At 37.7% G+C, this 27,346-nt stretch overlaps 1 pseudogene; it reads right to left on the reverse strand.

Moving 5' to 3' along the window:
* Window positions 1–20,701: 20,701 nt before the first annotated feature.
* On the reverse strand, window positions 20,702–26,542 carry LOC122647401 (annotated as a pseudogene).
* Window positions 26,543–27,346: the final 804 nt, after the last annotated feature.

The raw sequence follows: 27,346 nt of genomic DNA on the forward strand, positions 1-27,346 counted from the left end.
GGTCCTCATGGATCACAATTCAGGAAAATCACAAATCTTCACAACATCAGAAACCCACCTTAAAAAAGAAAAAAGATTTCAAAAAAATACCTTACACGAATCTACCGTTGCAATCGCCGGCGGCCGGCCTGAAGAACAGAAGAACCACGGTCACGGGTCGTCAGAAGTAGAAGGGACGGAGAAGAATGGAGAAGGAACCAGCCGCGGGACCTCGTTTTATCTCTGGTTTCCGCGAAGAATAATCCGGAAGAAAGTACGAGGATTTGATAATAGTGTAATAAATTAGATTAGAAAGCTTACCAAAAAAAATAATAAAAAATTAGATTTGAAAGAGGAAATAGAGTTGCCACTGTGGGTCAGGGATGTACGGACTAAACCTAAAAAATATTATTATTGGGGTGATCGATGTTTGGGTAGGATTGCAAGTGTTCTTGGTCGTCCGAGTTGGACCGATAGGAAGACGGTTCCATGGGTAAGTGGCTGTCTTTTGCATGCATTTGCATCTCCATCAAAGCCGCTGACAGGCTTCCTGCTTCTATTTTTATCGCTCAGGAAGATGGCACACTGGTTGAACAACCAGTACAGTAGTACACTATGACGTACTGGTCCCCTCCACTCGACTGTGCAGTGTGTGTGTGTAAGTTGATAAATATTGTCCTATTGCTGCCATCAATAAGTCTCAGGAATAACGTGATTTGGTTCATGATGCCATGCAGGTCGAGGAGAATTGGCAGCGTCGTCCAAGGGGACGCAGGGCAAAAGGAAAACGCTCCTTACCGCCGGAGGTTTCTTCTGGCGTTTCAGACAAGGTGGCGCCGGCGACTCCAACTGATCAATCAGTTCCAGCAGTTAGAGAGAAGACAGGTGGCGTAGTTGAGATTAATTATTCAAATAATTCTAGAAGTGTGGTTCCACGTGGAGCAGTTGAGTTTAAAAATTCAAATGGAACTGGAAGTGTGATTTCAAGTGGTGCAGTTGAGATTAAAAACTCAAATAATTCTGGAAGTGTTGGGAAATCTAGTGCAGTTTCGGTTAAGGCAGCCATAGAGGTTGAGGCCACACGTGACAAACCAGTAAATGATATATATATATATATATATTGGTGAGATAGGAGTGATTAGCACATTTATGTGTGAAAATATTTCATTTAATTATGTATTTTATCTGTTTAGAATGGAACTATCTTGAATGTTATCTATCTTTTTCAAGGTACAGGGTATTTTCGACATATAGGAAGAATTGGAGAAAAATACATTTTCAGAGACTAAATTAAGAAAATCAGATCGGAGTAGTTCAATGCTACACAGTACCAGTCTACCCATGGATCGACTCACAAGTGATCAAGGGCGAGATGGGAAGAAGTTTTCTTGAAGATCCAAAAGCATAATCATCATTTTATAAAATTGGGAAATCTTGGAAGATATCCGATATTGGGCTCATACTATCCGGAATATTAATTGGAGCAACTTTAATTCTCAGGTTGAGTCCACCTAGGGCCAGTGAGGAGAGAGATTCTCAAAAACAGAATTTTAATCAAAATAGATAATTTAAGATTAAACTCTCTCTCTCTCTCCTCCCTAATATCTCCCTCTCATCTACTACGGGTTATTTCTCTATTCCAACTTTAATTCTTTCTCTCTCTCCCTGTCCTCTCTCTTAGTTTCCAAATCGCCATCTCCCTCTACCTCTCCTCCATTTCGCACGTTTTCCTTCTTTGTTTTTGTTTCCTTTTTTTATATTATTCTTTTTAAAAGCCAATTACAAAAACAGCCACGGATTATCCCACCTTTCCTAGTTTTATTCCACTTCTCTCTCTCTCTCTCTCTCTCTGCTACTCAAATCACTCACGGATTCTTTATTCCTACATCTCCTCTATCTCTCATGCTTTCTTATTATTAAACTTTTTTTTTAAACACCGAGAGATATATAAACCCACGGACAGATTAGAGAGGGGATCCGATTCTATTCCCATAGCCATTAGCCGTCTATCTCTCATGCTTTCTTAGTATTAAACTTCTTTTTTTAAACACCAAGAGATATATAAACCCACGAGACAGATAACAGAGGGGATCCCATTCTATTCCCATAGCCATTAGCCGTGCCCTCTTCTTTTATTTTTCTTCTTATTTCATCTTTCATCTTTGGGAAAATATCATCCCCTCCTCTCTAAGTATCCTTAATATCAATCCAGTATCTAAGTTTTAAAAAATATCATCGCCCTCCCTACTTTTTATAATTACTATCAACCGTACCCTAAGTGACTAATTCTGTTAAAAAAGACATATAAAAAGATAAAATTACCCAAGTCATCTTTAGACAAAATTACCCAACCGTACTCTTCTACTTCCATTCATACTTCTATCTTACTTTCAAACTCTCACAGATCACCACGTGTCAAAGTAGTCATCCAACGTTTCAGAATGAAAGTATTCAAAAAATTTCAAATTTTTGTACAAACCTTTATGAGACCATTGAACCATGACTTGAACCCCTAAACTGCCCAACCCAACCGGTTCAAAGGTTACACAAACCATGCCCAAACCCCAAACCCATATTCTCTCAAATCCCTAAGGACGTGTTTGGTTGGAGGTGTCGTAGGAGCCGGATTCTTAAATTGGATCGGATTCTTAAGAATCGGTTCATGTGGATTTGGATCCGATAAAAACCTGTTTGGTTACCCAAAATCGTCGGTGGAATCCAGTTGAAAAGCTGTTTGGTTGCTCGTTCTGTCAAGTGGAATCAATTGAATCCATATATAAGACTGTTTGGTTTCCCGAAGTCCGAGTTGGATTCTTCCTGAATCCATATTCAAAATTGTTTGGTTACCCATGAATCCATTAGTTGGATTCTACTTGAAATAACTTTTAATTTAAAAATTTTTTTATATACAACATATGCATAAATTTAATGATAATTTATTAAAAAAAGATAAAAAAATTGTAAGTGGTGACATGACACTTCAATATGTGATCTTTCCAATTTTTTTGTATCCATACTAATATAAAAATCTGTAGTAAGTGGTGATATGATATTTCAAGTCCACAAAAGCATGGATAATAAGTCACGCCAAATATGGAATACATTGTATTGAATTGAAGTACATACATATGAGAGTTCATCTTCTCAAAATACATCACTGTTAAGATCTAATGTTTTTACGACATCAAGTATCTCTTCCAACGTCTTTGTATGCTCACATAATCTTGTTTGTTGTTTTGAATCTTTGATTTTACTAGTAAGGATTCTCTCCAGATTTTCTTTGGATTGACTTGAAGTCGGTAGGATGGTTGGTTCATGTTTGTCGGTATTCCTCGCTTGGTTGTCCGAGGAGGATGTTTGTCCATCATTAATAAATTTAAAGAATCCACAACCGAGTATATTTTCCCTGCTAGAAAATGAAAACAAAAAATTTTATGAAAATGAGTAAGAATGAATTATTACAATGACAATAATATTAAAGAGGAAAATTGTATGATAGCCATATCTGCAGGTGGAATTGGGGCAACACAAAAATCTCGCCCTATGTCCGATCCTCCCGTGCACCTACGGACCTTGCACCGACCTTTTCCACATCACACATTCTCAAGTGATCCACCCACATAAAAAAAAAACATGTGAACAGGGCATTTGAAGAATTTTCTTCTCGGATTATTCGTCGTAGTTGATGTAAATACGTTACATCTACTTTGACAAATTTCGCATCTACCAATAATGTCCATCTGGGTACATTGAAAATTGAAGAACATAAGTAAATAACAAACGATCCAATGGCTGATTATAGGGTGAGAACCAAAAAATCAGAATCGAGATCACATCTAAAATTTGAGGAGATTTTTCAAAGCCCTAGATAATAAAGGTCGAAGGACCTTCTTTGGAAGGGCAATAATGCGTCAATATATTAGGAAAATAATAAAAATTATCACCTCCATGTCAAGCATAAAAAATGACAGAAAGAAATGAAATCAACACATTGAGCTGTTCATAAAATGAAACAAACAGTACCATTTGATAAAATTGTTCCAAGATGCCATTCTAAAGATAACCACCACATAAATATAAACTCTAAGTCATAAGTTCATAAACACAAAATCACAAAACATCCATGTCAACTGTTTAATATCTCGAAACAGAAAGTCATAAGTTCATAACCAAGTCTTCCACCCAAAGCATCAAATAAAATTGCCCTTCTATTCCATCATTTGAAGATAATAGTCAATCATTTCAGGCCTCTCTTAGAAGGAGCAGTCAAGAATAGAGTAGCCTTATCCTTCTTCTCCATCAAATACTCTTTGATAACCATTTTCTTGTGAAAGTCAATCCCTGGAATGGCACCAATTGCTTCATGTAACTTAGTTGCAAAATCAGCCTCCTTGGTTGATATGGAGACATTGCCTTGGCTATCATTTTTAATGGGTGGCAACCTTATCAACACCTGCTTTCTTTTTCTTTGATTGGGCTTGATTATTTGCTAGATGTAGAAGCCCTTTTCTTTAAACGGTTTGTACTACGATTGAGAGTGGTACCTTCTCCTTCAAGATCCATGTCTTCACTCTCAAGGTTGATATTATCAAATGCCCCTATGGCTATTTCATTGCCTAGCCAAATAGCAACTTCAACATGAATTGGTAGAACGTTATGATCTTTCCAATATCGTTGCTCCTTCTTACGCCAAACATTCAAATACATTATTATTCTAGCTTACCATATACATAAATTTATAAACATTAAAATGATCACCAATATTACCTTGAATTCATTCCAAACATGTTGGCCTGCATCAAACCTATTTTCTTGAGCATTTCAACCCATGCCACTATTTTTCGCATATCACTAAGCGCTTTGAATCTTGCCTTCCAAATCTTGAAATGGTTTCGACATTGTTCCCAATCGTATGTCATCCCATACTTCTCATTCAATCTTTTAGATATGTCAAGCCATACCTCCTTCCTTAACCCATTGTCTCCACTCTTTCCAGTTTTATGTTGTGTGACACATAATTCCAACATATGATGAGATACTTCAAGTGGCCAACTTGCTTGTGATCTAGACTGGGTTCTCTCTTATGTGGCCATTGTTTATGCCCAGTGTGACTAGTAATAAAAATAATATACAAAAATTATTGAACTATCTTCATACACAAAATCAATAATTGCATGACAATTTGTATTAATACAATCATTTATCATTAAAATCTAATCATCCATTCAACATTGAGATCATGAAACATAATAAACCTAAAACTTAACACAACATGACATAAGTCCATAAACCAAATATAAAGGAAACATGTCAAAAGTTTAAACACCAATTCAACACAAAAATCAAGATTTAAGTTTATAATCCAATACATTAAACTATCAATTACATTAACCATCAGCAGAAGTAGAAGTTTCTTCATCATCCATATCGCATGTCATCCAATCGCCCACATGTTGTCGCTATTTCTTCTCTCGAGTTGATTAGCATTAAGGGCTTCACCACTCGTAATTATCCTCAACTTCATCATCATCATCATCAATTTGTTGGTTTGGTTGAACACTAGAACTAGGCCCTGCAGCTCTCTCACGCATCTAACCACTCATCTTCTTCTTCAATCTTGTCTTTGTGTAAGGATATGGTTATGAAGTAGAACACATGCTTGAACAATTTTTACTTGAGTCCTAAATGGGTATTCCGCTTGAGCCTTCAATATCTTGAACCTTAACTTCAAATTAGAGAATGCCCGTTCAATAACGCTCGTAGCTTAGAATGTCGCTGATTAAACAATTCTGTTTATTTGTTGGTGACAAGTTTGAATTCTTCCACTCCTTTAAATGGTACCTAACATTACAATACGATCTCAAGAATCCATTCATTGGCAAATCCAAGATCAACTAGATAAAATTTACTGTAGGTACCACTAACTTCTTGTCACCTTGTCTATGAATGACATCCTCTAATATTCTAGAATCCGATGCGAGATCCTTCCCGACTAGATAGTATGTACGTAAACCTTCTACCATGATCGCATGCAGCTAAAATATTTTGAGATATAAGTCCTTTCCTATCACGAAACTTGCAATGATCAAACTGGAACCCAAGTGGTTCATGTGACCCATCTATGGCTCCAATGCAATCCTTGAAGTAGGGGTAGTAGCTTCTTGGGTTATTCAATGTTTTTCATGGGTTGTGGTACTTGGAGGGGTCAGAACACTGGGTACAGTTTAAGAATTGCATGTAATACTTTGTTTAAATACCGACTTCTTGTCTCACCGAGTGTCCAAAATGCACTTCATAACTCAATTCTTAACATTGTGGGCAATTGTAAATAAAAACATGACCAATTGTTCTTCCACTCGAACTCGAGTTCGTGTGATACGAGGCCACCATCTTGTAGCCTTTGACATAAGGTAAAAAAGACCTTCTACTCATTCTTATTATATCTCTACAAGTCCGATCGGAAGCACCAATTATTCTCTTTGTCTCAATCCATCCATGATTACCCTCAAGTCGATAAGGTTGTTTTTTGAGGAACAGTTTGTGATACTTTTCTCTGCTATGACAACGGCAAGTACCCAAAACAATATCATCTCTTCATCATCGGGGTCAATATCCATCTAGTACAAAAACAAAAATTACAAAATATGATGACATCAATTACGACATATGTTAACCATATGAAGTACTAAAGCAAAATTTTCATATACAATCTTTACACAACAACTTTATATACACAGTTCAAGCCATGATTCAAACATTCAATAAAACAACAGGCTTTTCACCCAAGCAATTCCCCTGAAGCTCTAGCTTTCTAATCCCTGTTTTGTCCCCTTAATTTTATAATCCCCTCTTTGTCAACTTCAGTCCTTCTCTCTCAGATATCTCTTTGATCTCCTGCAGTCAATAATTTACCTATCTCCTTATACACCATTCACTAAATATAGATTGGCAAAGATATTTCTTTCACAATCTCATTGGATTCCTTCTTCACCTCCTTCGAGATGTGTGCAAGGGCCGCTGCCTAAGTATACAAACTGGTGTTTTAACAACACCATAGTTGGACTTGCTCAACCAATGAATGACTCAACCAAGGTAACAGAATTGGTTACAATCTTCCTATCATTTGTGGAATTATTAATCACAAGAACCCAAAGTGCAACATTTCGGATGAGTGAATACCAAAATTGTGAAGAGTTCTAGAAATGATATTGCTTCCTTTATAACTTAGTCCAAAATAGTTAAAGATCACGAAATGTGAGCAACACTGTTCAAGATTATAATCTCAAACTGAACTACATAGTTGCCATGGCTACTAGGTGAGGCCAAGGAGCCCTAGGGGAGCACCATATTCCAGGAAGATTTGCCTAATTACAGGGTATGCTTCCATATTCAACCTGCCTTGTTTCCATGGCATTGCCTACATGATGCCTTGACAAGTGACAACTTCAACCGAAAGAAACAAGTTACGTAGTTGGATCACTAGCTGAATACAAGAAGAAGCTTGAAGGAGGCCAAATTGCAACTTGTTTACTCATAATCAATAGCAAATGAAACATTCAAGCCATCATATTGTTCATATACTCATTTTAGTTAGAAAGAAAAGAGGATATTTGCTACACATGGAAATAAAGAGAAAAATAACTGGTCATTATTAAGGGTAGAAAACAGAGATGCACGTTATGGAAAAAAAATTAAGAAGAAAACCCTTTTAAGGAACAGAGGATAAGGACAGTGCATTTAATTCATCCCTCTCCTTGAATATGACCCTACTGTCTACCCGTAACCAATTCCAAAGTTCCAAAATTCTTTCCTTGTTTCACTAAAGCTAGAAGTAACAACCCCTTAATTAACTTACCATAACCCTAGAACCCCACAGAGGAGACTAGAGAGTGAAGATAAATGATTTCAATGTTAAATGACCCCCCATGCAAAGCATAAGAAGATTCCAAATGCTTCAAAAAGATATTTAAGATTAGATCTTGAACAACAGAACCCACCTTCAAGGTCAAATCCAACAGATTTTAGATTTAGAATTTGTCCAATTTAAAATTCAGTTTAACTCAAGCATATTCTTAACTTTGGTTTTCTCGAGTGGGTTCTCAAACAAGCGATTTCAAGGATCGAGTGGAACAACCTGCAACCATAGCTTAAGAAAATATGATGATATCTTGTGTTATGGTGGTGATTCATGGTAAGTTATTTAATGGGAAGACATGTGAACCAGCTGAAACTTAGATTTTGTCTTTGGAATCGGAAGAATTAGAAGTGAAAATTGAGGTGGTCCCCATTTATTTTTCCCTCGTCGAGTAAGGTGGTCTTGGATGATGGATCAAAGAATGTAAAATAATCCATCCTTGTGTGTAAAGCTGGATTTTGCTAGTCTGAATCGCTATCAATGAGTAAAAATTTTGACCTTTGTTAACTCTTGAGATTTTGAAGCCAGCCAAGCTTATGTTATCATAAATCTGAGTGATAAATGATGACCATTGGTCCACATTGGGGGTGCAATATTTTATTGAACAAGGATACTTGTGTTATGGCCCTGTAAAGTGATGGGTGCACCTTATTCAGCATAGCTTAATATAGTGGGTCCTATTGTTTTACGTGAAAGCAATACACTGTCTGGGATGGATTCAGAATCCTCATAACTCCTTCATGGCATGAAGCCTACCCTTCTCATTTGCATAATCATATTCAGAGAATTTTGATATTTAGGGAATATAAGTGATACAAGTATTCAGCTTGAGTTATACTATGTTCTTGCGGTGTGTTTTTTATGGCATTGTGACCATTGATGCTAAAATCCCAGAATTGTTTGACAATCAGCTCGGTGTGGTATAGGACTGGGAACAAAAGTGGTATCCCTCTTGAGTAGAGGGTGTCTAATGATATTTTCTGTTCTTGTTTACCGATTTATTAGTTATTACCTAAATACGACTCTCCTAGATCTACTAGGATTGTCCTATATGGCCTGAATTATTCTTTGATTTAAAGATCTTGTCTATTGGCTCTTGTTTGAGTCTTTCAAATACAATACTACATTAGAAGGGGTAGAACAGGATAATGTAAAGAGAGCTGGTAAGGAAGAAGAGGAACAAAGAAAGATGAAGGGAAATCATACCAAGGGGAAAAAGGAAGAAAAAAAGAACGGAGGAGAGAGAGAAGTTTCTCACGCCACAGCCATAACACAAGAGCAACTCAAAAACTCTTTCACTTCATTTTAATCTTCCATTGCATTACATCAATATAAAGAAAAACACTTTTACATGATAATAGAAACTCAAATAAAATGGAAACTAAACAATCTAGGCAATATATCAAATATGCTCTCAAGTCTCCCCCAAATCATCTACTCAACCTATGTATTTTTAAAAATCCATAACTATAATGCAATTGTCTCGAGAGAAGGGAGAGAGTGAAGAAATGTGGCATACCTGTGTTAATCCAAGATGTTCCTTCCACCACAGATTTTCAAAACAACCCTAATTACAATCAAACCTGAAATGGAGAGGAAAATCGGTTAGCAATCAAATAATTCCAATTTTTTTTAAAAAAAAAAAAAAACCCTAACTACAATCGGAGAATGATAAAGGGAGAGATAGGGAGATATATACATAGACACAGAGAGAGAGACAGGGACAACGATAGAGATAGAGAGCGATAGACAGAGAAACAAAGAGAGAGAGAGAGAGAGATAAATGGAGTAGTAAAGAACCTTTGTAGACGAAAAGGAGAAGGAGAGAAACCCTAGTATTGACTTCCTTCGTCTTCGGTTTGGAGAAAAATGAGATGGCAAGACCGAGTTGCGAGACAACTTCGGCTTTGGTTTGGAGAAGAAATGAGAAGGATGCGAGAAACCCTAGTCTTGATTTCCTTCGTCTTGATTTGGAGAAGAAACGAGATGGCAAGACGAGAGTTGCGAGAGACGACTTCGTCTTCGTTTTGGAGAAGAAACGAGAAGGTGAGAGGAACCCTATCGACTTCCTTCGTTTCGATCTCGATAAAATTGGAGTCCACAAGATTCCACCGTATTTATTTAGGGCTTGGAATCCTGGATTCTATTTGGAATTCACCCCCTTGGACGAATTCTGGTGGATTCCAAAATTTAGCCTAAAAAGTAGATTTTTATGGATTCTTGGAATCCAATACGGATCTGGTTCCGAGAAACCAAACACCCAAAAAGTGACAGAATCCGGATTCCGTCGAATCCGACTCCGAAGAAACCTCCAACCAAACGCGTCCTAAACTATACAAAACAGAGAACCCCATCTTCGTTCTCCTCTTCTTCTTCTTCTTCCTCCCAAAAACTCATCTGCTCCGCTCCTCAACTCTCTTTTGCTTTTCTTCCTGAGGTTTCAGAGAATCCTTGCAAACGTTCAACGACCTCTTCGGCCATCGAGATCTAAAGCCATCTGCTACGCTCCGCTACTCCCTTCTTCTTCTCTTCCAGAAATCTCAGAGCACACCAGGTTCTCTGTTGCAGGAAGACGACATCAACAGGTAATTTTTTAGTTTAAAATTTTAATATTAATTTTTGTAAGGCCTCCCACCCACCACCGGTCCACCACCACACACGATAGTACGATACAGAAACCTTCAACCTTCAGGCTTCAACAGCATTTGTGACAAAAAAATTATTTAACAAATAAAATAGTCTCCGTTGATTGGGGAACTCTTTCAGCCAAACAGGGCTTTGTTCTTCTTTTGTGATGTTTTAACTTGACTTTGTGAATCCATTTGAGCTAGTTGTATCGTCTATGGATTTGGTTGCTCTGTTTTGTGTGAATGATGCAATGTTTTATCTCTGAAATTGTGTGTTTGATGCTACTATTTGTTGTTTTAATGTTCTTTTTATCTTTTCCACTTGCAATATAAGGTAACTGCAGAACAAGTGTGGTGTATCTATCTTAGTTTAGGGCTTTTGTGTTCATGCTAAGCAAAAAAATTTGTGTAAAAAATTCTGAAAATAAATCGTTTAGGATTTCATTTTTAGAGAAATTTTTGTAGAGAAATTCTGCAGTAGGTTGAAATTTTTTGTAGAGAAATTCTACTGTATAAATCGCTTGATGTGATTCTGATTTTAAAATCTCTGCCATGACTCCCTAATTCGTCTTCCACTCAAGATGCCATTGATATAGTGAGGTATGCTCTTTCCTTGGGTATGTTAAGGAAAGATTGATTTTGTAACAAGCCAGCAGATGATTTGGCTGAACTGAAGAAAGAGAATACAGAATAGGCCAATAGGGTTGAACCATTAGAAGCCATTGGAAGAATAGATTATGCAAACACTTTTATACAGATTATTCAAACTCTTTAATATAGATTATTTGCCCAAAAAAAATTATACCGATTATATATATTTTTTCAACTTCATCTTTGGAAGTTGAAACATAGTGGTCTACATTCCATATTATTCGGTCCTTGTCAAGCCACTGTTTATGAGAGATCAGCAGAAAACCCTCAATAAAGGATCTAAACTACTGTTTACAAGCCTATGTTGTGGGATTTAGTGTGGTCACCTTCATCAGTTAGCCATTCCAACATGTTTCAATTGTTCTAAACATATAGAGGAACCACATTATTTAAACAAAATTGAATAATTTTTACTACAACTATCTCTCTCCTCCAGCAGAGGGTTATTGGGTTTAATTTTTTGGGTTTCATTTTAATTCTTTCATTCACTTCAAGCAGATAGAATCTGGCATGTGGTTGTGTAGGTTAGTCTTTAGCTCAAAAAGGGAGAGCGCCTGGGTAAATACCAGGAGATGGAGGTTCGACTCCGCCAAGACTATTGGTTAAGAAAATCTTTGGAAATTGTTGATGGAAACTTAAACACAAAATTAACTAAAACTTAAAGAGTAGAACTAGAAGCAAAACAAAAACTAGGGCTAAACAAGATAGAGATAGACTAATGATAGCAAAACAGATTGAAATTGAGAGGAAAAGCATCCGTACGTTTAACTAATTTATATAGTTGATGGAAAGAAGAATAAAACAGAGCTGTCAATGTTTAGAACATATTGGTATTATATAACCAAGAGCCATGCTATCCTATTTGTACTGGTGTCCTTTTGAGGAGCACACCCCTATTTGTACTGATTTCTTATTCTCCTTTTTTAGGAGCACACCCCTATTAGTTGCATGACTCTTGGTGGATTTGAACCACCATCTCCTCGGTAAATCCAAGGTGCTCTTCCATTTTTGAGCTAAAGAGTCACCTACCTACACAAGCTATATTGTTTCATGCCATTTTTACCCCAAATGGGACATGCATAACATTCTTTCAGACAATGCACCCACATGAAAAATCCCAAATGGAACATACATACAAGAGAGAGAATCACAAGCACATAGGCACAAACCATAATACAATCAATCTTGTTTTAAGACAATCCAGTGCATTGCAATCTCTACAAAACTTATGCCCAGAACAAAGCAATCTTGTTTTAAGACACTCCATAAGGTATCTCCAGGGAATATTGGCATGACAATCAACAGAACACTACTACTCATTTGGCACACATGATTCCAGGGCTGACTTGCAATTTGAGAGTTAAAAATACTGCCTACTAGGATTGAATTCTGCACTGGGTTTTCCACAATCTGCAGCCAGGGACTGTATGTAGCCTATGGTGATCTAATGAGAATGATTCAAGCAAACTAGGACCAGTGGGTAACCCACATCCATTCATTATTTTGTTCTACAGCTTCAACATGGCTAAAAATGGTGGACTCCAAACCAAACTGCATAAAGCTCTTTGCTGCTGCAGTTGTTAGTTCCAAAGGGAAACAATTACATTTAGAAGCTTAGTTCTCATCGTACCTCGACATAGAGCCAATTAACATAAAAACATTTTCGGATTTCAGACTAAATAACGAAGGAAGGTTCACACTACAAATGCATTAGACGTTATGGCTATCTCGCGAGAATGAGAACAACTAACATCTGCAGATCTCTATTGATCCATTGCAGGAGCCACATAGGCACCTTCCTTTAAGATCAACTAAATCAAGACAACTGATGGAAGTGAACGCTTATAAGCCTGGTTTGATGGAGGCCCATAGCAGGATCATGTACAGCCAAGCTTTGTGGACTGGTGGTGGGTGAATCGGCCTTTCAAAAAATTAATATTAAAATTTTAAACTTAAAAATTACCTGTTGATGTCGCCTTCCTGCAACAGAGAAACTGGTGTGCTCTGAAATTTCTCATGGAGGCCCAATAGCAGGGTCATGTACAGCCAAGCTTTGTGGACCGGTGGTGGGTGAACGGCCTTACAAAAATTAATATTAAAATTGTAAACTAAAAAATTACCTGTTGATGTCGCCTTCCTGCAACAGAGAAACTGGGGCGCTCTGAAATTTCTGGAAGAGAAGAAGAAGGGAGTAATGGAACGTAGCAGGTGGCTTTAGATCTCCATGGCCGAAGAGGTCGTTGAACGTTTGCAACGCTTCTCTGAAACTTCAGGAAGAAAAGCAAAAGAGAGTTGCGGAACTGAGCAAAGCAGATGAGTGTTTGGGAGGAAGAAGCTAGAAGAAGAGGAAAAAGAAGATGTGGTTCTCTGTTTCATATAGTTTAGGACGCGTTTGATTGAAGGTGTCATAGGAGTCGGATTCTTAAATTGGATTGGGTTCTTAAGAATCTGGTTCATGTGGATTTGGATTCTGATAAAAAACCTGTTTGGTTACCCAAAATTTGTCAGGCGGAATCCAGCTGAAAAACTGTTTGGTTGCTCTGGTTCTGTCAGGTGGAATCCGGTTGAATCCATATGTAAGACTATTTGGTTACCCTGAGTCTGTCAATTGGATTCTACTTGAATTTTGTCTGGAAAAATATTTTAATTGGTGTTATGTTACTTCAACAAAGCAAAACTCATAGTACGGGCATTTTCAAACAATAGAGATCTCTACATAGGGTAAAAAATCCATATCCATTTAATTTAAGTACATACATATAAATTTTTTGTGAAATTTCAAAGATGTCATTAAATTTGGGTTCTTGTGTGGATTAGTGTCATAACTGACTATGCTATAAACAGTTGAATAAAAAGGGCCTTGGTGGATTCAAACCACCATCCCTGAAACATGCGCATGTTCCAAGTGCTCTACCAATTTGAGCTAAAGATCCACCAAGTGGAGCTTGGAATTTACAAATAACTAAAATAAAAGAAAAAACTAACAAAAAACAAATCCTATGCTTCCACAATACTCATTCAAAGCCTTTCCAAGTTAATTCTCCAATTCTAAATTGAAGCCCACAGATCACAAGAACCATTGGTCCAGTAAGTCCAGAAATGAAGAAAGAGCAGCCATTCACATTAAAAGGGAAAAACCATTGAGCAGTATCACAAATCATAGTCCCAAATCCACGTATGAGATTACAAAAAATGATAATAAATGAACAAATATGCATTTTTGGTCTGTTTTCTCTTAATACAGCTTACACGAAACACAAAATCAATTATAAATGCAAACTTAATTGGACTTAAGACATAATATAGTTTCCTATTCCAATCACAGTTTTGTTGTCTAGGCCATGCCATTCCAAGCATTAATTCCTTACAATGATAAGGTATCATTTAGTTCCTGACTCATCAACACAAGTCATAATGGAGAACTGATTCAATCAATCACACTCTTCAGTTTATTATATACTTAAATGACAGACCCACCTTCACCACAGCAAAATACAATACTCAAATGAAGTAACAAAACACTTCTTATTACCCTAATCTTGAATTGATTGCCACCACTGGGTAGTCTTTAAAATTAAGTACTAATTTATAATAAGTCACTCGATGATTTGACTAGTTCTATCATAATACCTATTCCGGATTAGATATGGGAGATAGTACTCACCACAATGACCAGGAGGATGAGTTATAAGACTCTTAATCAGCTAAATCTCATGTCATATGGGGGTATGTTAACTGTGGTACATACTATAGGCTGACCTAAGTGGATGTAAGGGGTGATGCCGCCTCCGATGAGAATTTTATGGGCAAATTCTCTAAACATTCATAAGTCCAAGATGGGGACAAGGCCAAAATGTCCATAATATAAAAAAGGGTGATTACCGTCGAGTGGTAGGATATGGATGGTAAGTCATCGGCTACACCAATGACGAAAGGTTCAAGAAGTCGACTTCACCCGTACTCGTAGCGTGGCTTATCGGACCTAGTGTAGATTCAAATCGAAAGACATTTGCAACGATGTGTCCTACCATTCTAATGTGCTCGGACTAATTTTTTGTTTTATATTTTCTTGGTATTTTGAATCTTGTGGGGGAATTGTTGGTTTTACATGATTTTTTAAAACAATTAAGATTCAAAATAGGTTTAAATATTTGTTTAAATACAAATAAGTTTCTTTAACATTTTACCTCTTCTTTAATTTGTTTATTCAATTTTTTTGGAGACATTTTATGTCCCTTTATGGAGCTCCTAAAGCTTTTAATCTTTTCAGTTTTTGGCTCCTATTTTCTCCTCTTAATGTTATTTCTTAAATGCCTTTGTTCCTCTATAAATTGAGGGAACTCTAGTCCTTTACGGATTAAAAGGGGTTTTCTGGAGATTAATCAAGACTCTCTTGAGATTAATCAAGTCTCCCTTGAAATGAATCAAGTCTCTTTTTGAAATCAATCAAGTCTCTCTTGAAATGAATTCCTCTTTGTGTCATGTGTATGCATATATTGCATGTTATTATTTATTCCCATTGTTTTGTTGAGTTTTGGAAGTAATATTATTATAAGCATTTTCCTTTTAGTTTGAGCACAGCCCTATAGTACTCGAAGGGGTCTAGTAGTCGAGTGCACGACACTGGGAGCCAATGGGCTGTTTTATCTTGGAGGCCGATTCGCATATTCCCGGTTGCACCATAAGGGGCGTCTACGGTCTTAAGGACAGTGTCAAGTGACACAACTCAGCCCGCAAATTTTCTAACATAATTGGGGAGCCAATGGGTTGTTTTATCTTGGAGGCCGATTCGCATATTCCTGGTTGTACCATTGGGGGCGTCTACGGTCTTAAGGACAGTTTCAAGTGACACAACTCAGCCCGCAAATTTTCTAACATAATTTTTTGTTACAAGTTCCTAAAAGAGACAGTGCAAATAATTGTTTGAAAGCTCTTACAGAAAAATAACTTTCAACTCATTTATGTTTGATCTCTCAATATTTTGACATATAATGTCCTACATGGTCACTGGCACCGTCGGCACTCGCTTCAGTTTTCCTAGGTTATTTTGCTTCTATGGGTACTCCAACAAAGCGAGAGGAGTGAGGGATTAGGTTCGTAGTGAGAGAGAGGGAGGAGTGGAGAGAGGAATGAGAAAGTGCGGGAAAGAGGATAGAGAATAGAGGATGTTAGGGTTGAGGTCAAAATTTTTGCTTTCAAAACAGGCCATGTGTTTCTTTAGTAGATGGAAGATCAAGGTGCAGTTCGTTCATGGCAGTCAACAGTCGTGACTTGGATGAAACCTCCTACGGGTGGGTTGCGATTAATCGTGACGGGTCCCTACGGAACGGTCTCGGGATTATGGTGCGATTGGGCATGATTCCTCGGCCATGTTTTGTTCGGAACGCCGCACGAGGTGACGATAGTATTCTTGAATGGAACTAATGGTAGTCAAAGGGGGCCTTATTCGCGCAAGGAACAAAGGGTGGATCATGTGCAAGTCCGATCGACTCACTAATCTGCTGTGCATACTGTCCTCGGTCACTTTTAGACCCCATGGTACTTTCATAGCTTGGTTGGCGACATCTGCACCTCCGGAATTGCTTCGGGAGTTGCGTCTTTGAACACCATTTCCACGAGGGCAACTCGTGTGCGGATTTCCTGTCCGGGTTCTTAAACTCCGCCCAGGAGACCAATCTCTGTGTGAGACAGTCTTCCCATGGCACTCTCTCGGCTTATAAGAGAGGATGCCTTGGCAAGAAATACTATAGATTGTAATTATTCCCTATTTTCTAATACAAAGCTCCCTTACTCCAAAACAAAAAAAAAAAGGCCATGTGTGTACACGTGTCGTCAATCTAAGTTGGGGGGCAATTGAAGAAATGGAGCAGATAAAAATTCATCCAAAGGCCTCGTCAAGAGAGATGGAAGGAAAATTGTTCCCTTAAGGTGTGTTTGGTTGGCAAACAATGGATAGAAAAGAAAAGAAAAAAAAAAAAAAAAAAATTTCCTTGTTTGATTGTAAACTTGTAATAGAAAAGAAAAGGAAAAAAACTACATAAAAAAGCAAAGTGAGGAAAGGGGGTGTCACGAGGTGGCTTATGTGGTGTTGTTCTCGATCCCAAGCATGGTTGGTTGGAAATGGGGCTGAGCACTGAACTACTTTCACATTGGTTACTAGACTTGGGAAGCTTATGGATATCGTAGTAGCAAAGGAGCTATTTTGAAAGCTTTTCGGTCTTTGGGCGTTCGGGACCTCTCTCCTTCTCTTCTTCTTCACCTTCTATATCAAACTTCTAATGATTGATGATGGAACAAAACCCAATTTCACTCCTTTCAAGCCAAGCATCTCTGTGATTGTTGGAGTCTTAAGGACCCTTTTCTCTACCACGTTTCTTCTTCTTCTGTATGCGAAGCACTGCAAGACAAACAATGGAGTTGGAAGTTACACAGGTAATCACTACCCAAGAGTGATGTTGTGGGGAGGAAGAACTCAAGGATCTATTAGGCGGTCACGCTCATAGAGTCGCTATTGGTTTTCCAGTTTGATCAATTGTGTCGTGGAGGGGAAAAATGAAATTTGCAGATGCATTCTCCACCGGAGCTAGAAAAGCAAAGAAGAAGAGAAAAGTGAAAGAGAAAACACGCAAAAAGCACTGTTATGCTTTTGTCCAAAGACAAGGCTCCCACAGGCCAGACATCGCATAGACCCACTAGCTTTCTGGCGGCTATCCTTCCACTACCGGTAAACTGGCCGTGACTTCCGCCCTCTAAATCCATCACTATTTCAGCCATTTGAGTGCGCACGGCCATGATCCCTTCTCTTTTTCTCTCTTTTAGGATTTTCCTTGTGAAAATCCATTTTTTTCTTACAATTTTTGGGGAGACTTCTTTTTTACAAAATTAGAAATTTGTGCTATTTTCGAGGTAAATTTAAATTTAAAGAAAAATCTGAATCTTTTGTCCGTCAATGGACAACCAAACGCATAGAAAATTTGGAGCAAAAATCGTGATCGAATCTTCTGCTTTTTTTTCCCTATTTTATTGATGTCGTGACAAACAAACACAGCCTTAATAAATTAAAAGTTGAAGTAATTCAAACTAAGGAAATTAAATCATGAGACTTGATTCCAATACAAGGAAATAGCATATTGTGATTGGGGAAAATATATTCTATGCTAACTTTGTGGGAATTCTTTCACATGCCTTCTCATATAACCAATGTTTACCTTACAAATAAGATGTCATGAGGTCAACTCTCTTTGGGGTCTAACCAAAAAAGAAAAACTCTGATTTCCTCACATATTTGTCTCTCTTTCCAGATCTTGTGAGCTCCTATTAACAAAAGGGAAAATTACACGATTAGCTACTTTTGGGTTTTCATTTACAAAACTGTCCACCCTATGTTTGAGTTAACAAAAATAGATAAAAACAAGTTTAGTTTTACAAAACTAGACAAAACAGTGACTCTCCTTCCTTCCTCGGTAGTTCCCCTCGAAAAAATCTCTTTTTTTTCCTCTCGTTAGTTAGGGTAGCAGGAGGATGGCGGTACGGGACAAGGGTAGGGTTGGGGAACGGAGGATGCACAGGCGAGAAGGCAATGACAGGGGTAAAAATGTCTAAAAAAGTAAGTGTGGGAAGGAGAGACACTATTTTGTCCAATTTTGTAAATCTTAACTTGTTTTTGTCTATTTTTGTTAACTCAAACATAGGGTGGACAGTTTTGTAAATGAAAACCCAAAAGTAGCTAATCATGTAATTTTCACTTGACAAAACCCATTCTCACGTGCTGATTGGTGTGACTTGGGAGATTCTCTTCCCCTCCCCCATATGGGTAGTGTGGCGGAAACCTTTATATGAAACTTTTAATTCAGATTTTAACCATTTTTTATGTTTACTTTAGGGGAAAAGGCTGGGCACGCCCATACGCACAACATGTGTCATCCTCCCTCCTTCCCTTTTGTAAAAGATCCATTTGCCCTCCTACGTTCAACCTTGTGAATGATGTATGCCGCTGATTTATCGATAGCTGACGGCATGCCTAACCCTCTCTCTTATTTTAGATGAAAGTTGCTTAAGGAGAAAGATGTGTTATATATTAATGCATGAACCCACCCGTGTTTATTCATGTTTCCACATGCTTGCCTTGATGATATGAACATTTTTTATAGGGTGACTTGTTGATTGTATGTATGAAGTGGTGAATTTATTTTGCCCTTTTCAACTTATAATGAGATTTATTTCTAAAAATTTACTTTTTAACCACTTCCAATACTCATTTCAGGCTTAAAATTGACTTATGAGATAAATGTGAAATCATGTATTACATAAACCCACCCAATCTTTCCATATCCTATGTGAATAGAGATTATGATCTCATGATCATATTATTATTTTAAAGAAACATGAAAATTGGAAAAAAAAAAAAAAAAATATATATATATATATATATATATATATATATATATATATATATATGGTCCACCTATTAGAGCTCACAAAGTAAGCCCAAGCAACTCTTCAAGGTTCTTACTTGCTTAAAGTTTAATTGCTATTGACTAAAAGTACCAAGTCATGCTGCATGAAGAATAAAGAACTATCACCATATATATGGTTAAGAAGGGAAATTTCAGGTGAAAACTTTGGAGAAATATTTCCTTTGAGAGAGTGTACTGTCCACGCCCAGACATAGAAGGAGGCAAAATGACCGATCCTACCCCATGAAAGGCGAAAATAACCATCCGCCTGATGCTTCTACACACATTCCCATTGGCCTGCACCCATGCAAGCGTGCATGCAGGGGCCACACTTCCCCACAAGAAATGCTGCCCCAAAAACTTTTTACAGAGGTGATGCTTTTTTCTGAGGGAGCTATTGGTTACTAGAAAGAGATTATAAACTTCCCATTTTTTTAAAGTGTTTTGTAACGAGTGTGTGATACTTTGGGCAGGTATAAATGTGGGGAATTGTGGGATGCTATGTGGATATGGAGATGGTGACTGGGTGGGTTTTGTGGCTGTAAGATTTTCTGGTGGGGTTTTTTCCTGGTGGTGAAATATTTCTTGGGGATGGACTGTAAAATTTTCTCTATTTCAATGAAATTTCTCCAGTGTTTTATAAAAAATCTCTGTTTTAAGTTAAACCTTGTTTCAAGGTTGTCTCAAAAGATCCATATATAGAAGTAAATACAAGTAGAGCTGAACTAACAGATTTGGAAGCAAGTACTACATGTGGGATCCTCAAATGGTCATTTGTTTTCAGAAGGAGAAAAAAAATGAAATAGAAAGCATGGACCAAAAATGGCTGCAATTGTGTAAAATTCTGGGAAATTCGCTTAAATTGATAAAAGTACATGGGCAAATGCTTCCTTCACTGTTGATCCCTCCCTTTATATTAATGCTTACTAATTAAAAGACATGAATGCACTGTATGTATCGCTTAGAAGATTAATAAACGAGAGAAACCAATAGTTAGATTTAAAACTTGGAAGACATTCATTCAATGCAAATACAAGGTCTAGCAATCAATACAAGTATTTAAGGGGGAAAAAATACTTTTAAAATTCCAAAATATTGGTACAATTTACATACAATTCCAAGGAAAAGGGAGTTATTTCCTTGGTTATGCTAATAAGGAACCTTCCATGACAGTAACAGCTTTGCCTCGAATCAGTACTCTCTGGTTTGTCTCATCTAAATGCAATTCCAGTACTCCACCCCTTGGAGATGCCTAATCCATATAATTTGTGTTATTGAGAAATCTCATGCATGTGTTTGTGTCTGTGATAGAAAGAGAGGAGAGTTAAAGAGGATACCATGTATGCAACAAGATCACATTTTCCCAGCTTTTTACTCCAATAGGGCACTAAAGCACAATGTACGCTTCCACAAACAGGATCCTGCAAGATAAATGGAAGCCATTTCCAATGAGCCAGACCAATTAAGGATACTAACAGTCTAAAATTCTGTTCAAAAAATTATTCTTCTCACTTTATAATCTTTTGAACAATCATCATGGTCCAATAATGGAGTTTATTTGCACATAATAGAATCAAACCACGTAAAAACTATTTCACTTCAGAAACCACATTGTTTTTGTACAGCAACTATTGCAAACAAGAGTTAATTTCTTTACTCCAAGTCAGTCTCTACTAACCTAACTTCTAGAAAAACAATCAATAGACAATCAGAAAACAAGAGAGCTTTGGAACTATTAAAAAAAAACCAAAAGAGGAAAAGAAAAGATGGAAGATGCTTGCAATGTTCCACAACGATATAACTAAAAATCTTCATTAGTTTGGTACAACATTCACGCCAACAACTAGATGTATAGATAATATCCATTAAGAGATCATGTCCAAATTTAAGTTGCCCAAGTACCAATTACTATATGGAAACAGGATACAGATTTACTAAAGTCCAAGATATTATGCCACTTAACATAGCGACAGTTTATATAAATGATAAACACCAAGAATTGAAAATTTTCTTCCAAAACAAAAAGATACGTCAAACGAAGTATAACTAGCATCTAGCACAAGAATCCTCAGTAATTAGTCACGGTGACAAAGCACAAGTATATGTAGCAAGCACAAGAAAAACAAAATCATTACATGATTGACACCCATAGGTGCAAGTTTTTGTGATTTCATTACGATTGAAAGTTAAAAAGGAAAAGAAAAGTGAAAGGAATAAATTTATTCCATTAACTAATTAAATGATAAAGCGTGGCTCAATCTTTCACATTTACTTCTACAACATAAGTTTCTAAGTATTAATAATAATGAGAGTGACTAGTTGTCTGTAAATATTAGTTACATTTCAAAAAGGAAATTACTGTCAACAAGGCCGTTACAATACGTATTCATAAATGAAAGATAAATAAATAAACCAAGTCCATTTTATGTTCATAAGTAACAAAGAAGTTACCTCATTAATTCCCATCTTTGGACTAAAAAAGCGACTCAAGAAATCAAATCCAGATCCGTCAGGAGCAGGCCCTGTAACAATGAGCCCTCTAGCAGGACATTTTCGTATCTCATCCAATTGTGGTTTTAAATCTGCAACAGTCTTTCCGGATGAGAGCTCGACCTAAGAAAATGCAACCAAGTAACCTCTTTCAGTACAAATGCCAAAAATTTCTATATTGGAGCTACAAAAAAGGCATCCGCCTAGCTTCCAACAAACATGTGGTGCCTGGAGTGGGTAAACAACACATATTCTTATCCAATGGTACAACCTGGGATAGTCAGTGTCAAATTACATGCAATGCTACAAGCATTAAGCAAGAAACAGGAGACGAACTAGGATTAAGAAAAGCAGAGGCTTCCAACTCTATCAATTATTGAAATGAAAGTCGTTAAGTTGTCCCAAGTTAAAGCACACTAAAAACGTGTTACTACACTTGTTACCTGCATGCTGCTTCTAGCATACTGATTCAAACCTACACAAATGAAGCACCCTAATATATCCATAATCAAGTGTCATTATAAATGAATGGGATAAAACAAGTACATAGAGGTCACCACCACCGGCTTCACTGTTTTACTTATATTGACCACAGGAGCGCCATTCGGGGTTTCGGAAGTGATGGAATATCTGCAGATTCACACTGAGCACAGGAATTGTAGGGAAGTCTAATTCTATAGAGAAGTGCTCTTCGGGTCGCCATCGAGAACTTTGACGCGTCCACATTGCTTCTTGTAGGAATCCTTTTAGCAATCGAACTCCGGATAGTGTGACAAACTCAATAACATCTGTTCTTGCTATCCCGTATGCAAAGAGAAAATGTGCAGATGCCAAGGTTCCATGACCGCAAAGCTTGACCTATAGATAAAAATGAAAACGAATTATGTGGAAATTTATTTACCAACAAAGCGAAAGCAATTGACCTATCGACAACTAGCCAATGTATGAAATTTAGCGAGTAACCCATTGGTACTATACGATGGTAACTAGTGACCATGAGCACGGTAGGAAGGGGAATCATCATTCAATTAGTTCCAATTTGTATATGGTACACCAAAGGTCCAAAACGCTTCTCTCTGGGTTGATTGCTTCCTCGGTGCTACCTTCAAAGATCATGAACTATGGGAAGGCAACTTTGCAGGGGATGTTCCACTAGAAATATTGATGTAGTTCAAGAGAACAATAACGGAAGCAGCAAACCAGGCCATCAAACTGGACCAAGAATAGGCTATTACGTGTAATTTTGAGTGTCCAATGGGTTGTATGGGCCATGGGCTTTATAGTTTTGGGTTTATTTTTGTAATGGGACAATTCTATAAGCCCAAATATTAGGGATTTAAGTCCCATGCGGGGTTAAGTAGTTATTTTCTGTTTCTTAGTCATTAAGTGGTGGACAATGGCTGACACTAAGAGGGGAGTGTATTAGTGTATTTAAAATTTTCCCTTTTATCCGACTGGCTCAACTCAAACTTGCAGCCCACTTCGGCATTGATAATAATCAGACATACAGTCCTGTGTACACCCATCCTACAGACAAAAGCACTTCCAATATACACACATGCACAGCCACAAGAAGCACACCCTTCCCTGAGACAAAAGCACTTTCAATATACACACATGCACAACCACAAGAAGCACAACCACAACACAAGATTTTTAGGTTACAGCCTCTTTGCGAAAGCAGGGGTAAGGCTGCGAACATTATGACCCTCCCTGCACCCCACAATGGCGGGAGCCTCGTGCACTGGGTATGCCTTTTTTTTTTATAGATTTTGAGTTTCTATTTCCTTGTAAGTTTTATTTAGTTGCTATTTTGCTATACTCTCCATTAGCCAAGGGGAATTTCTATTTTGTAACAAGGCAATTTATAAACATAGGAGGAGGTAATTCCTAGCCTTCAACGACTTTGACAGCCATTGAACGTGTGGTTTGTGCATGTGCGTGAGTATGAGAAACACCCATGCTGTGAGAGACAGCAAACCTTGGTGACATTCCGAGGTGGAGATTGGTGAGAGGCCATCTCCTAGTTGGTGGGAGATCAACATATCCCTTTCTTTCTTTCTTCTTCCACTGGTAAGCTGTTCTACTGTTATTTACTATTAGTTTCCTTATTTCTAATCTCACTTCTCACCTTGTTTCTACCGAGCGACATCACCTGTTTGAATCCCATACTTCCATTCCATTGACTTGCGCATGGCGCTACAAGGTTAGAGGCCTTACTTGCTGTTTTTCAGCCACCGTTTCCGATTTTGTAAGTTCTATTTCTCTGCTTTCTAATCTGGTGCAGGACTCCTTTTGTGATTTCTGTAACTGTTATTGATTGAGACCAATAATCTCCGTTTATACGCTGTTTCCTAACTTTCTAATTCTGGTTTTAGAAACTTGCTAATTCTGTATCACCCCCATAACTTCATATCTAACCATCAGATTTTGATCAAATTTTGAAGATGTGCTCTCCACCCAATTAAGTACATTCGACTAGAGTTATATCTTCATCAGACTGATCTGTTGTGGTCTCCCTGCGGTCCTGGTAATTGGTTTCTTGGTCATTAATGGTTTGGTGATTAGGAACCCAAGAATACTCTTGTTATTGCTTTGACTCAATCCCCAAAAAAGTGGATCTCACACTAATAAAACAACAACAAGGCCTTATCCCAACTAAATGGGGTTACGCTACATGGATCCTTGCCCTCTACTCGGCTCTATTTGAAATTATATGTGGTATAAGGCCTAGGCTATGCATGTCTTCGTCACCACCTCTCCTAGGGTTATTCTAGGCCTATCCCTGGCTCTTTTAGCTTTATCAATCTAAATCAAGTCACTCCTCCAGACTGGAACATCCAAAGGTCTCCGTTGAACATGGACGTGCCACCTCAAACAACATTCTCATAGTTTATCATGTATCAGAGCTACACCCAACTCAGCTCTAATGGATCCCACTCTAATAGCTCCGCATAAATCAACTACATACCAGGTGGGCTTTAAGGTTAATTGGAACAGTTCCTTTCTAGTATAGTAGGAAGGCCTATGGCAGTTAGTCGGTTAGTCCTATCACATGAATGTGCCCAATGCATAACATGGTATTGTTTTTCTACCATGAGAGATTTCATGAATTTACCAAACAAACCAGAATCGTACCAACTAATAGAGAAGCTACCTTCAATATTAAAAATGCAACAAAAAAAAAACAATGTAGTTCTTCATAACTCAATTAAGAGAAGTAATAAAAAAAATTTCTTAAATTACACGGCCAATAAACCATGAGATTTTATTCTGCACTACTCAACTCTCTGCTGGAAGGTAATAATGGTGGCCAACTACTAGATACTACAGCTTCCTAGATCTAATTTACAACAGTAATCACTTACATGAGAATCAACCAAAAGGCTATAAAGAAGTGATAAATCGAAAAGAATAAAATTACTAGTACAATCCCCAACACTCTCCCCCCACCCCCACCCACACCCACACACACACCCAAAAAAAGTGTGGAGCCTTCTATAGTCCTGGAGTAGGAACAACAGCCACACATAGCAACACTTTAAATAAATAAAAAAAAACACAAACCCCTTGAGTCATGAATCATGACTCAACCATAAGAACCCACTACCTTCCCATACATTACTATATTATATATATGTAAATTATATGTAGAAGAAAAAATTTAAACTTCCACTTAAACAAAAAACAAAAGAAAGTGGGCCAGCTTAAAACCAACTGAGAAATTAAAATTTAGAAATAAATCAAATAAAATAAACAAGTTTTAAATAAACTTTAATTAAACAGAAAAAAAATAGAATTCAAGAACACCGAAATTTCAGATTCTCAGGGTTTCAGTGAGTACATTTCCAGGAAAAGGTAAATTGTGTTTCTCTTCGAAATCGTAAAAACAGATAATATGGAGAATCTAAAGTTTGGAATCACTACACTAAAAATTGAATGCAAATTTTTTTTTATTCTCCCGGGGCAGAGTGAGTGGGGATATAGAGATGAACAGAGGTGATAGATGGTAGAAGAACATCAAAACGAACCTCAACTAAAGGAGTAAACCAGCGGAGGTGGAATCGCGTGACAGAATGGTCATTAGCATCCGATTGGGTAGAGGAAATCGGAGTCAAGAAACAAGTTTCGGAAATGTTGAATTCCGCGGCAACAGCTTGCATCCATTTCTCATCTTGCTCTTCTTCTTTCTCCAACAAACACACTGCCGCTGGGTTTCCCTTAAACGCCGTGTCAGTGAACGCGTCCACCTGCTCGAGTCATCCCAGCTTCATCTTAAAACCACAAAATCTCAAAGCGCACAGACCATAAGAATCCAAAGGAAAAGACAGAGAAATTACCACAGAGTACTTCACGGGACGCTTCACCATTTTTTCGGAGAGAGAGAGAGAGAGAAAACCGATGAGGAGACCAGAAAGATTCTTCCTGCGCGAGTTTTTTTTTTCCGTGTATTTTATTTGTGAGCCTGTGAGGAGTGTTGGAGTGATGTAACCTTCTTCCCAAGTCCTCACCTGAAACATGGAATGCTCGTGAATCGTGAATCTTGAATCGTGACTCGTGACTAGTGACACGACAAACGACACGCATTGCTGAGCTGTAATGTCGTCCTAGCATAGTATAATAAAGAAAACTATGAGCCTATCAGATTCGTATATGGTACATGCATGGATGATAATGATGTCAACTTGGATCATTGATTTAGTAAAATCCGATACCGATTCGGATCGGTGCTATGGCCGATAGGATAGTGACACGAGGTATTAAGATTATAAAATAATTTTCAAAAAATTAATAAAAATTGGTAGCAGATCAATAGTGTAGTCGCATGCACCAACCAATGAGAGCACGCACGATAGCACAATGGAGGTGGAATGGGTAATCTGACTGTTTTGAATTAGTTCCGATCCCGAGGAGGCCAATCCTAAAGCGTCTCATTTATTAAACGGTTCTAAAATTAGGATACAATCCTTTTTAATAATGAGAAATGTTCAACCCTAGCTCTTAAGCGATTCTTAAGAGCTATGTGTTGCGAGAGATGAGGATGTTAAGATGGATGTCGGCAAAACTAAGAAGGATAAAATGAAGAACAGATGTATTAGAGATTTAGAGCTGATGTGGGAGTTGCCATGATCGGTGACAAACTTCAAGAATGTCGTCTAAGATGTTTTGGCCATGTACAAAAGGAGGCCTGAGGAGTGGGGACGCCCAACATGGGAGGCGTGATCTAA

Source organism: Telopea speciosissima, unplaced genomic scaffold (assembly GCF_018873765.1).
Source record: "Telopea speciosissima isolate NSW1024214 ecotype Mountain lineage unplaced genomic scaffold, Tspe_v1 Tspe_v1.0044, whole genome shotgun sequence".
Classification (NCBI taxonomy): domain Eukaryota; kingdom Viridiplantae; phylum Streptophyta; class Magnoliopsida; order Proteales; family Proteaceae; genus Telopea; species Telopea speciosissima.